General features: G+C 50.4%; 1 protein-coding gene across 3 annotated transcripts in view; it reads left to right on the top strand.

The window, feature by feature from the left end:
- Positions 1-1,523: 1,523 nt before the first annotated feature.
- The window catches only part of RFX2 (regulatory factor X2), a 59,780-nt gene continuing 49,519 nt past the window's right edge, over positions 1,524-11,784 (top strand). For 2 of the 3 annotated variants that reach the window (XM_077331742.1, XM_077331740.1), the window contains exon 1: positions 1,524-1,677. The gene's annotated coding sequence lies outside the window, so the exon portion shown is untranslated. The remainder of the gene's footprint in view (positions 1,678-11,784) is intronic. The other variant, XM_077331741.1, reaches the window with a different exon arrangement.

Below are 11,784 nucleotides of genomic sequence, written 5' to 3'. Positions count from 1 at the left end.
CCATACAGGCCATCTAGTCCACCCCCCTGCTCAACGCAGGATCAGCCCTAAGCATCCTAAAGCATCCAAGAAAAGTGTGTATCCAACCTTTGCTTGAAGACTGCCGGTGAGGGGGAGCTCACCACCTCCCTAGGCAGCCTATTCCACTGCTGAACTACTCTGACTGTGAAAAACTTTTTCCTGATATCTAGCCTATATCGTTGTACTTGAAGTTTAAACCCATTACTGCGTGTCCTCTCCTCTGCAGCCAGCAGAAACAGCATCCTGCCCTCCTCCAAGTGACAACCTTTCAAATACTTAAAGAGGGCTATCATGTCCCCTCTCAACCTCCTTTTCTCCAGGCTGAACATTCCCAAGTCCCTCAACCTATCTTCATAGGGCTTGGTCCCTTGGCCCCAGATCATCTTCGTCCCTCTCCTCTGTACCCTTTCAATTTTATCGATGTCCTTCTTGAAGTGAGGCCTCCAGAACTGCACACAGTACTCCAGGTGTGGTCTGACCAGTGCCGTATACAATGGGACTATGACATCTTGTGATTTTGATGTGATGCCTCTATTGATACAGCCCAAAATGGCATTTGCCTTTTTTACCGCTGCATCACACTGCCTGCTCATGTTTAGTTTACAATCCACAAGTACCCCAAGGTCTCGTTCACACACAGTGTTACCTAGAAGCGTATCCCCCATCCAGTAGGCATGCTTTGCATTTTTCTGACCCAGATGCAGAACTTTACACTTATCTTTATTAAATTGCATCTTGTTCTCATTTGCCCATTTTTCCATTGTGTTCAGATCTCGTTGAACTCTGTCTCTATCTTCCTCCCTTTTTTTTTTTTTTTAGATGTAGAGTGCTCTGGACTGTGGAGGTTCCATGCAGTTACCTTAACCAACACCGGAGCTTAGACCCTCCCACCTCTCAGGAGTCTCCCCATGTCTTTCCCCACCTACCACCCAGTCCTTTACACAAAGCCAGTCACCCTACTTGTCTCCCCCCTCCCCAATTTTATTTATTATTTATTTTTATACCGCCCTTCCCTACGGCTCTGGGTGATTTACAGAAATGGTGCCACATCTTCCCTAGTGGGGTTCTAAGGACTCAATTTCAAGGACTTAATCTGAAGACTGACATCTCCCCTGCCATTGGTTTCCGCCTGACACATACTGGACGTCGAAAGCCCTCTGCACAAGCAGAGTGGGAAAGCCGCATTCACAGAGACACGGGCGGGGGGTGGGCGGGAGGCATTTTTTCCATGCTAAGGCTGGCTCTGCGTAGGGCAGATGCGCTCTGTTCATGCACAGAGGCTACTAGCTCGCCCACCCCTCCCCCGCCGCTCTTCCGTCCCCCGCCCGGCGCGCCAAAACGCCCGCCAACTCCCGGCCCCGCCCACCCTGACGTCGCTCGCTCGTCATTGGTTCGCCCCTCCTGCCCAATTAGCGCGAGGCAAAGACTCTTTCCTCCTCACCCCCTTCGCCGTGGAGGCGTGGCGGGCGTGTCCGGGGGCGGGGCCCCGGCGGTGACGTCGGCGGCGAGGCTAGCAACAGTTGCCTCGAAACCCCGCGCGAGGAGGCGCCATAGTGACCGTAGCCCTGGAGACTGTTACTTGCCAACGGGAGCCGCACTCAGCCCCGGCCGACCGAGCCCAGCGTCGCCCGGCCAGCCCGGCGGGGAGGAGGGCAGGTGAGCCCGGACGGTGGAGAGGCGGTCGGCCGGTCGGTCGGAAAGCGGGCCGGGGGCGGCGGGAGGAGGAGGTGGAGGAACTGACTTCCCGGGCAGGCGCCGCTGGTGAAGCCGGAGTCACTCCGGATTGGGGCCGAGCGGAGAATTAGAGTCACTCCGGAGAAGAAGCGGAGTGGGAGGGGAAAGAGTTTGAAGCGGGGGTGGGGCGGAGGAGGAGCGAGCCGCAACTTCGGAAGCAGGCAATCCGGAGTGACTCCGAATTGCATACCGAAGTTAGTGCCCCGATTCCGGATCGGAGGGTGGTGGGGGAGAGAAGAGTTTGGCATTGGGGGCAGAGCAGGTCTGGGACGGCGAGAGATAACTTCGGGAGCCCACCCGGCGTCGCGAGGGAGGACCTAGCGGTGGGAGGGAACCGGAGCGACTCCGGATCGGAGGGGGAGAGGATGGGGGGCGGGGCGTTGGGAAGAGTGGACGGCGACGGAGACCAGGAGACGGGACTGGTGGGGTGGGAGATCCGGGGGGGTGGGGAGAAATGGTTTTTCGTGCCGAAAGCGGGGCGGGAGGGGGGTCGCAGGCGGCTCCGGATCCCGAAGAAAAGTTTCCCCGAAGCGCAGGCAGGGGCCAGGGCGCCAAAGGGACTCGCGTTTCAGGCTGGGGACACTTTCAGACAAGGGTCTAGTCTGCACACAAGAGACAAGGCACTTTCAAGGCACTTTCGAAGTAGATTTCCCTGTTCTGCACCGGAAAGTCCAGCTGCCCGAGCACATTGGGAGTGCATTATCCGATGCGTGCACAACGGACCCTGATGTGGAAGGGAGAATTTGCAGGGGGGTGGGAGGAGGAGGAGGAGAAATGTATGTAATTTGTGGCGCCAGAGCAAATGGAAGGAGGGCAACTGTGCTTTGGAAAGTAAGAAGAGTGCGAGAACTGGCGTGAATCCGGATTGGCTGAAGGACGTGAAGCCCTTGGCATGCTTAGCTGCAACGAAGGCCATGATCTGGCGACGGCAAAGGGGACAGATCCCCAAATCCAGAGCAAGCGTGGCCCTGTCTAAACCCATCCTAAAGATGCCAACCTCTCCTCCTTCTCAGCAGGAGGGCAAAGCATGGGGAGAGGCAGAGATCCTCCTGGCGGCAGGTATGAACTGCCAAAAGCGCAGCTGGGAGCAGCGGGATTTGACATGTGAACACAGAACTCCCCCTCTGCCTTCGTTCAGGGTGCTAAGCAACCGGCTGTACAAATTATTTTCCCCTTCGTTGCTATGGCCATGCTTGCATTTTTTGGCCCCTGGGGTAACATGCAGTTCCTGGCACCCTGGAGTAGTTGCTCCTTTCTCCGCTCCTCTCTTCCAGAGTTTTGCTATCAGACTTTTAATTATCTTAGAACCTAATTATTTAATTTAAATACTGTTCTGTGTGTGTGTGTGTGTATGTATTGTTATTTTATTGATGTTACCTACCCTGATTCTGTTGAGAAAGGTGGACTATAAGAATGTTGTTATTATTCCCCTTAGTTACGGCTTCCTTCTAGTATTTCTCCTTCCCTTTGCTCTAATTTTGTGGGTGGAATATGCTGATTTGGACTACAATCTTATTCGGTAAATCCTGAATGGCAAAATCTGCCATCTGTTTCTATATGAAACCTTCATGTGGTTGGGCTTGCTTGCCTTGAGCAACCTGGCAAAATGTTGCGGAATGGATTGAAAATAGGCACGTGTTGGGCTGGTTTGGGAGAAGTCTGATAGGCATGCAGAAGGACCCAGGTTCAATCCCTGGCATCTCCTGTCAAAAGGTCAGGTAGTCAGTGATGAGAAAGACCCGTGCTTGAAGGCCATTGCCAGTCTGAGTGGGCAATGCTGGCAGGGGCTCATGGGAATTGTAGTCCACGAACATCTGAAGAGCCATAGTTGGACTAAGAGTATGGCGAAGGCAACTTCACATGCACTTGGGAAAAACTGAATCTCTTTTCTGTGAATTGTGTTAAATAATGTGCCATGTTTTAGAAATGCGATTTTGTATATTTTAAAACGCAAGCCTGCTTGATAAAAATCAGTTCCCCCCTCCCCCCTTTTTTGTGCAAATCAGGTTTCTGGATCTGAATTCTCATTTGAATTCAAGGAAGTCAAGAGGAGTGGCTTTAGTAAAACAAATCTAGTTTTCGTCATTTTTTAATACTTAGGCCAGTAGCACCAAGATCAGGTTATGACTCCGGGGATCAATTTTTATAGATATGAGTAACTTACTGAGAAATTAATTCTTCTTCTGAGTCTGGGGTGCGCATGTGTAGGAATGGAAATCCTTGACCGCAAGGCCAGGTTTTAGGATCAAAAGCCTGAGCAGACATTTTAGATTCCTAGGCAAGAAGTTCAAGTATTTAAGGATTTCTTAGTCTCCCAGAATTCTCATCATAAATATGAAATAATCTGAGGGATCCAGTTGCTGTTCCCTGGACAGGGGAGAGGCTAGAAATTCTTACTGCTTTTCATAGGCTTAAAACTTCTCTTGTAACCTTTTTTTAGGTATGGGGGTAGGAAGGGGATCTTATTATTGTGCTGCCATGTTGTGACATTTTAAAGTCTTTTAATGGGAGTTTTAATGGGTTTTTTAAGACATTGTAACCCGCCGCAAGCCATTTGGGAGTGGCGGGAAATAAATCGAAATAATAATAATAATAATAATAATAATAATAATAATAATAATAATAATAATAATAATTTCAGTGGGATGAAAAAAGGTCCCAATTCTTGAAAAAAAAAACAACCTCAAAACCTAGCAGCAAAATGAATAATATATATTTTTTAAAACCTAAGGTGAGTTTCTTTGCAGAAATCCATTTCTGAGCATCTAAACTTTCCCAACCACATTGGGACCTGCATACTTTTTCTGTGTGTGTGTGGGTGTCAGAACAATCTCACTCCTTTGAACTTTGCAATTTGCAGGAGTGGAGGAAAGAAAGAGGTGCACGAATCACGCTTCCTCCCTTCCGGAGTCGGAGGGGGGGGATTAAAAGTCTTCTTGTCCCATTGGCTGACGTTCTGTAAACCCCACAGGGGCCTTTTTACGAGCAGCGGAATACTGTAATGAGGTGGGCGGGGTGCGGATCCAGGAGGTTTCTTGTCCCTCGTAAGCTCTCGGCTGCGTTTCTTGCTGAGGGCTGCGGAGATCTATTTAAAACCCGGCCAGCCCTCCCTGTCGAGAACTGCATGCCAACGCCGTTCAAGTCTGGCAAGCATTCCTGGAGCAGGATTCCGTCTGGTCAGCGTGCCAAGACGTGGAGTTAGCTGCTGGGGAGCAGAACTCGGTTCTCTCAGGCCCGAGGCGGGATTAAGTTTCAGATATGTGAAACCGTGGCTTCCTTCGCTTGGGTCCCGGGTCCCTCCTTGGCCTGCCCTCCCTCTTCATTCTTCAGCTTTAGGCCACCCATCCCAAAAGATGGATGCGTTCTCCTGGCGAGCTTTTCAGCAAGGCGCCTGCACCGTGATAAGCCTTAAAGAACCCGCATGTGAAGCAGGAGGGAGAGCAAATCTTTGCCCCTTCTTCTGAAGTCGGAAGGTTGCGAATCAGTTGAGCGGCTGCGTAGTTTGGGGTCAAAGGACTTGCTGTTTGGGACTGCTGGAGTGGGAAGCCTGGGAGGGTGGTGTCGGGGGTGGGCAGGGCCATCGAGTTGCAGGGATGGCCAAACTGTGGCTATCCAGTTGTCCATGAACCACAATTCCCATGAGCCCCTGGGGCTCATGGGAATTGTAGTCCATGGACAACTGGAGAGCCACAGTTTGGCCACTCCAGTTGTAGGGTTTTCGAGGCAAGTTGTAGGGTTTTCAAGGCAAGTGGTTTGCCATTGGTGGTCTGGGCCTTAAGAAATGCTGGGCTTCCTGGTGGTCTCCAACCCCAGTACTAACTAGGGCTGACCCTTCTTAGCTCCTGAGTTCAGATGTGGCTGGGCTATCTGGGTTAAGGTAACGTCATATTACTCTCTCCGTAATACAGATGGGGCCTGGCAAGATCAAGGCAGCTGGGTGTTGGGGTTAAGAGCCACTCATCTGGAGAGCTAGGTTGGATTCCCCTCTCCTCTTCCACCTGCAGCCAGCTGGGTGACCTTGAGCCAGTCACAGTTCTCTCAGAGCTCTCTCAGCCTCACCATCCTCACTGGGGGTCTGTTGTGGGGAGAGGAAGGGAAGGTGATTTGTAAGCTGCTTTGAGACTCCTTCAGGTAGTAATGAGTGGGGCACACCCCCGCCCCCCCAGCTTTTCTTCTTTAGTTGTCAGGGACCAAAGGAAAGAAAGTGTTCATTTGGAGCGGGGCAGCTGGTTATCTAAAGGCCATTGGCCTATTTGAGTTTTTATTTTATTTATATTTACTTCATTTATATCCTGCCTTTCTCCCCACTTGTGGCCCAAAGTGTCTCATTCTTCTCTCCTCCATTTTAACCTATGGTGTGGGCCAGGCAGAGGGACCGTGACTGGCCTGAGGTTTCCATGACATAAGGATTCGACCCTGGGCCTTCCAGATTCTAATCCGACACTCTCCGACTGCAGCACCACACTGGCTGTTCTGAGCAGCAATGTGGGTGTTGCAGGGAAATGTGAATCAGAACATGTTCCACTTCCGTTATTCAAAAATGCTAGCCAAAGAAGGCTTTTACAACCCTGGACCACGTACAAACCCTTGGGGAGTGGGGATTGTCCCTGCTTTGCAGGGTGGCCAATCTGACACGATGCATAGCCCTGATGACTCTCGAGTCCAACCGAGACTAGACATAGTCTCCACTAAAAAGCTTGCACTCGAAAGCTCACGCCTTGAATAAATCTTTGTTGGTCTTAAAGGTGTCCTGACTGGACTCTGATTTTGTTTTTGTTTTGTTGTGCTGCCTCAGACCAACCATTTGAATCTCACATAGGCGGGACGGGACATTTCCATGGAAAAATAGAGCATCTGTGTTATATCTTCTGCCCCATGGCGCTGCTTCTGAGGATCTCTTTCTGCTTCCCAAGAGAAGATATCTAGCGTTTTTTTTTAAAGAGCCTCAAGCCCTGCCTTCAGAGCCCTCGCTGATCTGTCCTTCTTAACTGGGTTGCTTCGCCAGGCCCGACTACTAGCGCCCTACCTGTCCCCTGACAATTGGCTACAGTGATCCATGCGACGGTCACCAGAATAGATTTCTGTAACTCGCTCTACGCCGGCCTACCCTTGTCTCTGATCCGGAAACTCCAGCTAGTGCAAAACGCAGCTGCTCGAGTCCTCACTGGTACACCTTGGAGGGCCCATATCCAGCCTGTGCTGAGGCAGCTGCATTGGTTGCCAATTGCTGCCCGGATTCGGTTCAAGGTTCTGGTTTGACCTTTAAGGCTATACGCGGGTTGGGACCCACATACCTGAGGGACCGCCTACCGCCCTATATCCCCCCACAGGGCTTTACGCTCAGCGGGGGAGAATCTCCTGATCGTTCCTGGCCCTAGAGAAGCGCACCTGGCCTCGACCAGAGCCAGGGCCTTTTCGGTCCTGGCCCCTACCTGGTGGAACGAGCTCCTGGGTGAGCTGCGGGCCCTGTGGGATTTACCAGCTTTCCGCAGGGCCTGCAAGACGGAGCTCTTCCGCCAGGTTTTTGGTTGAGGCCGGGGTCAGCGAATGAGTGCCACCATCCCCCCCCCTCCCGGACCTAGTAAGTTAGATCTCCTCCCCACCCTCCCTGCCGCTCTGATAGCAGGGGTGGGAATAATGAGAGCTTCCACCATGTTGGGATTGTTTTAAAGTCTTTTAATGGGTATTTTAATGGGGACAAGACTACTGTAACCCGCCACGAGCCTATGGGGAGTGGCGGGAAATAAATCTAATTAATAATAATAATAACAACAACTCTGGGTTAGGGCATTTCCAGAGGGGACAAGAGGCCTCAGTGGGCTTACAATGGCATAGAGTCTGCCGTCCAAAATGTGCATTTTTCTCCAGGGAAACTGCCACAGCTGCAATTCTGGGAGAGCTCCAGGCCCTACCTGGAGTCTGGCAACCTTATTGTTTATCCCTACCCAGGACCTTTGCTTCTTCACTTCCTCCACCATCTGCCATTCAGCATTCCCCTATCCCCTTAACTGTTTCCACCAGTTGTCTCTCACGGCCCCTTCTTGCCCGCACCCTTCCCTTCTACCAGAGCCCCACAAATCTCTTTTTCCTTCACGGACTCTTCTTTTCTCCTCTCATTGCACCTTGTGCCTGCTTCCTAAAGCCTCGTGCTGCTTCTCCCTTAATCCGTCTGTGGATGACCTTGGAGCAACGGGATGACCTGTGGAAGTCTATCGGTGTGCCAGTTCAACCGGAAGACTCATCTTTACGATGGCTTTCCTCCCGTAATTGAACATTATCGGCCTTGGAAGTACCGCTGGACCTAAAGTTTCAGTTCTCACATCTGCTAACTTTTGTGTTTAACGGCTCATGTGCTGCTGTACTCAGGTCTTACCTCCAGCTCTCACCCTCTCTCAGTAATTGCCCAGTTACTTGTGCATCTTGACTCTAACTAGCCGTGTTTGACAACGAACAGGGTTTATGGTCTGCCATTCTCCTGGGGACTCTGGAGAGGAGACACCTCCTGAGCCAGTACAAAGCACCAAAATGGGACACAGACTAAGGAATCCTTTAGGATTTTAGAAGGCTGAAATCAGCAGAAAGGACAAGCATAGCACAAGTATTCACAGGTCGCATTAAGTGGGAGATAAATCACATAAATAGGATCCTACTTACAATAAGATAAATGCAGCCGTTATCGACCACAATACTTAAACCTCCTTTATCCAAGCCAGTGTTTAAAGCCATTTTGTACGGTGCAACCCAATTACCTGTGCAGAAAAGCCCTCTTGGAATAGTTTTCTTTTGCATTACGGGAGCTTTCCTGACCCCCTGGGGCAGGCGATGTGGCAAGGCAGGAGCCATTATGGAGAAAGCACGGGGACGGACAGTATTGAGTTTGCCAGTAGGAAGATGGGCACCCTCAGAAACCTCTGCTGACTTGAGCAGAGTTGTCACGGTGGAGGATAGGGAGAGAGCTGCTTGGATCCTGTCTAGATTACAGGCACAAAACAGCGATTGATGTGTCTCAGGAGAGCTTGCCGGGCTGTGTTGTTCTTTGGAGGTGCTTTTCTGAAAAAGAGAAATGTATTCTAGGCAATGTACGATAATTAAAAAAACAAAAACAAAAACAGAAATGCAGAGCACGGAGGCCAGAGACCTGTCCTCTTAGCTTCCTGAATCTGCCTTTAGTGGAGTTTAAATATGCAGGGAGGGTGAAACAACAGGAGGCTTAAGGATAAAACAAAAGAGAAACCGCGAGTATACAAAGAGGAAAGACCTAGCTGGCTGTTATCTGCGGTCAGTCTGTTGTTCAACAACTGTTCTGGAGGCAAGCAGGGAGGAAGTCTGTTAAAAAAAGTAGGAAGTCACCTGTGGAGCCAATAAGGGCACTGGAGGAGAGAATTTAAAAATCCTCAGGCAGTTCCTATCCTAGCTATGCTAAGCGGACATTTCTTCCAATGCCCCCTGCAGGACGCCCTATATATTCTGCCCAATTATGCCCACTGCAGGTCTTGCAGATGGCGACCTCTGCAACATCGTTTCTCTCATTTTCTTTGAGGAAGAGCCAGTGAAAGCTCAGAAACTTATTAGGAATCGGTGGAGACATTTCCACAGATCATCTATTTTTGTTTCTAGTGACTGTTTTTCTGCATGTGAAGCTGCTGGCAAAGAGGTGCTCTGTGGTTTCCTGTGAGGCCAAAGCATTCGAGGCTTTGGCGGGGGGGGGGGATGACTCAGGAGGGATACGATAGAAGTCTGTGAAATGATGCATGGTGCGGGTGGGGGGAGTGGTGAGCTAAGTTTTTCTCCCTCTTCCATAATGCAAGAACTCAAGATCGCAAGAACATCAGAAGAGCCCTGCTGGATCAGACCAGGGGTCCTTCTAGTCCTTCATCCTGCCTCACTCAGTGGCCATCCACTCCCTCTGCAGGGCCAACAACAGGGCAGAGAGGCTGAGGTCTTCCCCTGAGAGGAACATCAGAAGAGCCCTGCTGGATCAGACCACTGAGGGTCCATCTAGTCTCACTCAGTGGCCAGCCAGTTCCTCTGGAGAGTCAACAAGACGGCGTAGAGGCTAATGCCTTCCCTGATAAGAATGTAAGGAGAGTCCTGTAGGATCGGACCAGGGGTCCACCTAGTCCAACCAACTGGTCCTTATGGAGGGCCAACAACAGGGCATATAGGGACCGAGGCCTTCCCCTGATGTCTCCTGGCTGATTTCACTCCCTCTGAATGTGGGGGTTCCCTTTGGTCACAATGGCAATCCTTTCTAAATCCGTCTAATCCTCTTTTAAAACTATTTATTCCTGTGGCCATCACTACATCCTCTGGCAGCAAATTCCATATTTGTGTAAAGTGGTGTTTCCTTTTGCCTGTCCTGAAGCTACTGCCTGTCAACTTCATTAGGTGCCCTCTAAGTTCTACTATTTGGGGGGAGAGAGAAAAAATTCTCCCCCCACCCTGCTTTGCCTAATTTTATAAAACCTTATGTCATCCCCCCCCTCACACACACACTGTCTCTTTTCTAAACTGAAAACTCCCAGACTCTTTAGCCTTTTCTTGCAGGGAATGTGCTCCAACCCCCTAATTATCTTGGTTGCCATTTTCTGTACTTTTTCCCAGCTCTGCAGTGCCTTATGTGAGAAACAGTGACCAGAGCTGTACACAACATTCTAAATGAGGATGTGCCATAGCTCTATACTGGGCCGTATACTGAAGAGAACAAGGAGCAGATTCTGGGGAGACCAAGGGGAACACATCTCTACTCCACAAAAGAGGGATTTAGGCCTCTTTGGAAATGGCTAAATAAAGCTTCCATGTTGAGAGGCAGTCTACCACTGAATGCCTGATGTTTGGAGAGGGAGCAGCAGGGAAAGGCTGATGCGTTTGTGCCCCGCTCACAGGCTTCCCAAAGGAAACAGGATGCTGGTGTAGGCGGATCCTTGATCAGATTGAGCTGGGATCTGCTTGCTGGGTGGCCTGCCTACTTTATTGGGGGGGTGTGTGTTATGAGAATAAACTTGAGTTCATTGTCCTGAGCTTCAAAAGCGAGTAGGAGTCAGCATGGATTAACTGAGGTTCTTACTGGGGTGGTGGGTGTCACTGTAAGGAAAAATGCATTTTAGGGGTTAAAAAAATATAAAACAGTAGAACAAAAATAATACGATAAAATAATATTTACAATCCTTCAATAATGTATAAAGCAATAGACGCTGGATTACAAGGTAGTCATATTGTGTGGTTTGCAATGGGGTGCACAGAAATTTTTTATATATCTGATATGGGGTTCAGATATGAATGATTTATCATTAGTATTGTGGAAAATTCCTTGACCAATTCTTGGATGATCTCTGGATCCCTTTCACCTAAAATTCTATGGGGATTTCTGCACCTGTTAAAAATAGTGAAATGCTTACCTTACGTCAGTGGTCCCGAACCCGCGGGCCACAGCCCGGTGCTGGGTCGCGAAGGCCTTGGCGCCGGGCCGCGGCTCCCTCTCCCCACCCCCGTAGTAAAAAACTTCTTACTGCGGGAGGGGGGGAGAGGGAATCAGGGCCGCGCCCGCGCATGCACACATGTGCCATGCGCGGCCGAAATTGTGCATGCGCAGCAATTTCGCGCATGCGTGAATGCCTGAAAGTGCCGTGCATGCGCGATTTTGGTCACGCATGTGCGCATGCGCGGCGTGCCCGGGCGGGCAGTTGCCCTGCCGGTCCCCAGCCTCAAAAAGGTAGGGGACCACTGCCTTACGTAATTGTTATATTCCAGCCCCTGCATATGACATCACCAACATCCAGCGTCTCAGCAGTAACCGGCCGGCTACATCCTCCATTTTCAAGCACTAGTTGAGGAATCCCCAAAAGTGGATTCACCAACCTATGTAGTGCGAGCAACAGGAGAACAACCAGCAGAGGGAAAGTATAAAGGCTCAAACACACAAAAGGCGCCTGCCTCATCACGCCCTTGCTCCCACCCCCTCTCCTGGGGATGGGAACGTCTTTTTTAAAATATCTGAAATCCTGGAGCAACGAATAGGCAGACAAGCAT

This window comes from Paroedura picta, chromosome 4 (assembly GCF_049243985.1).
Source record: "Paroedura picta isolate Pp20150507F chromosome 4, Ppicta_v3.0, whole genome shotgun sequence".
Taxonomy (NCBI): Eukaryota; Metazoa; Chordata; class Lepidosauria; order Squamata; family Gekkonidae; genus Paroedura; species Paroedura picta.
The sequence above is the reverse complement of the archived record's forward strand: the minus strand, read 5'-3'. Positions and strand labels throughout refer to the sequence as shown.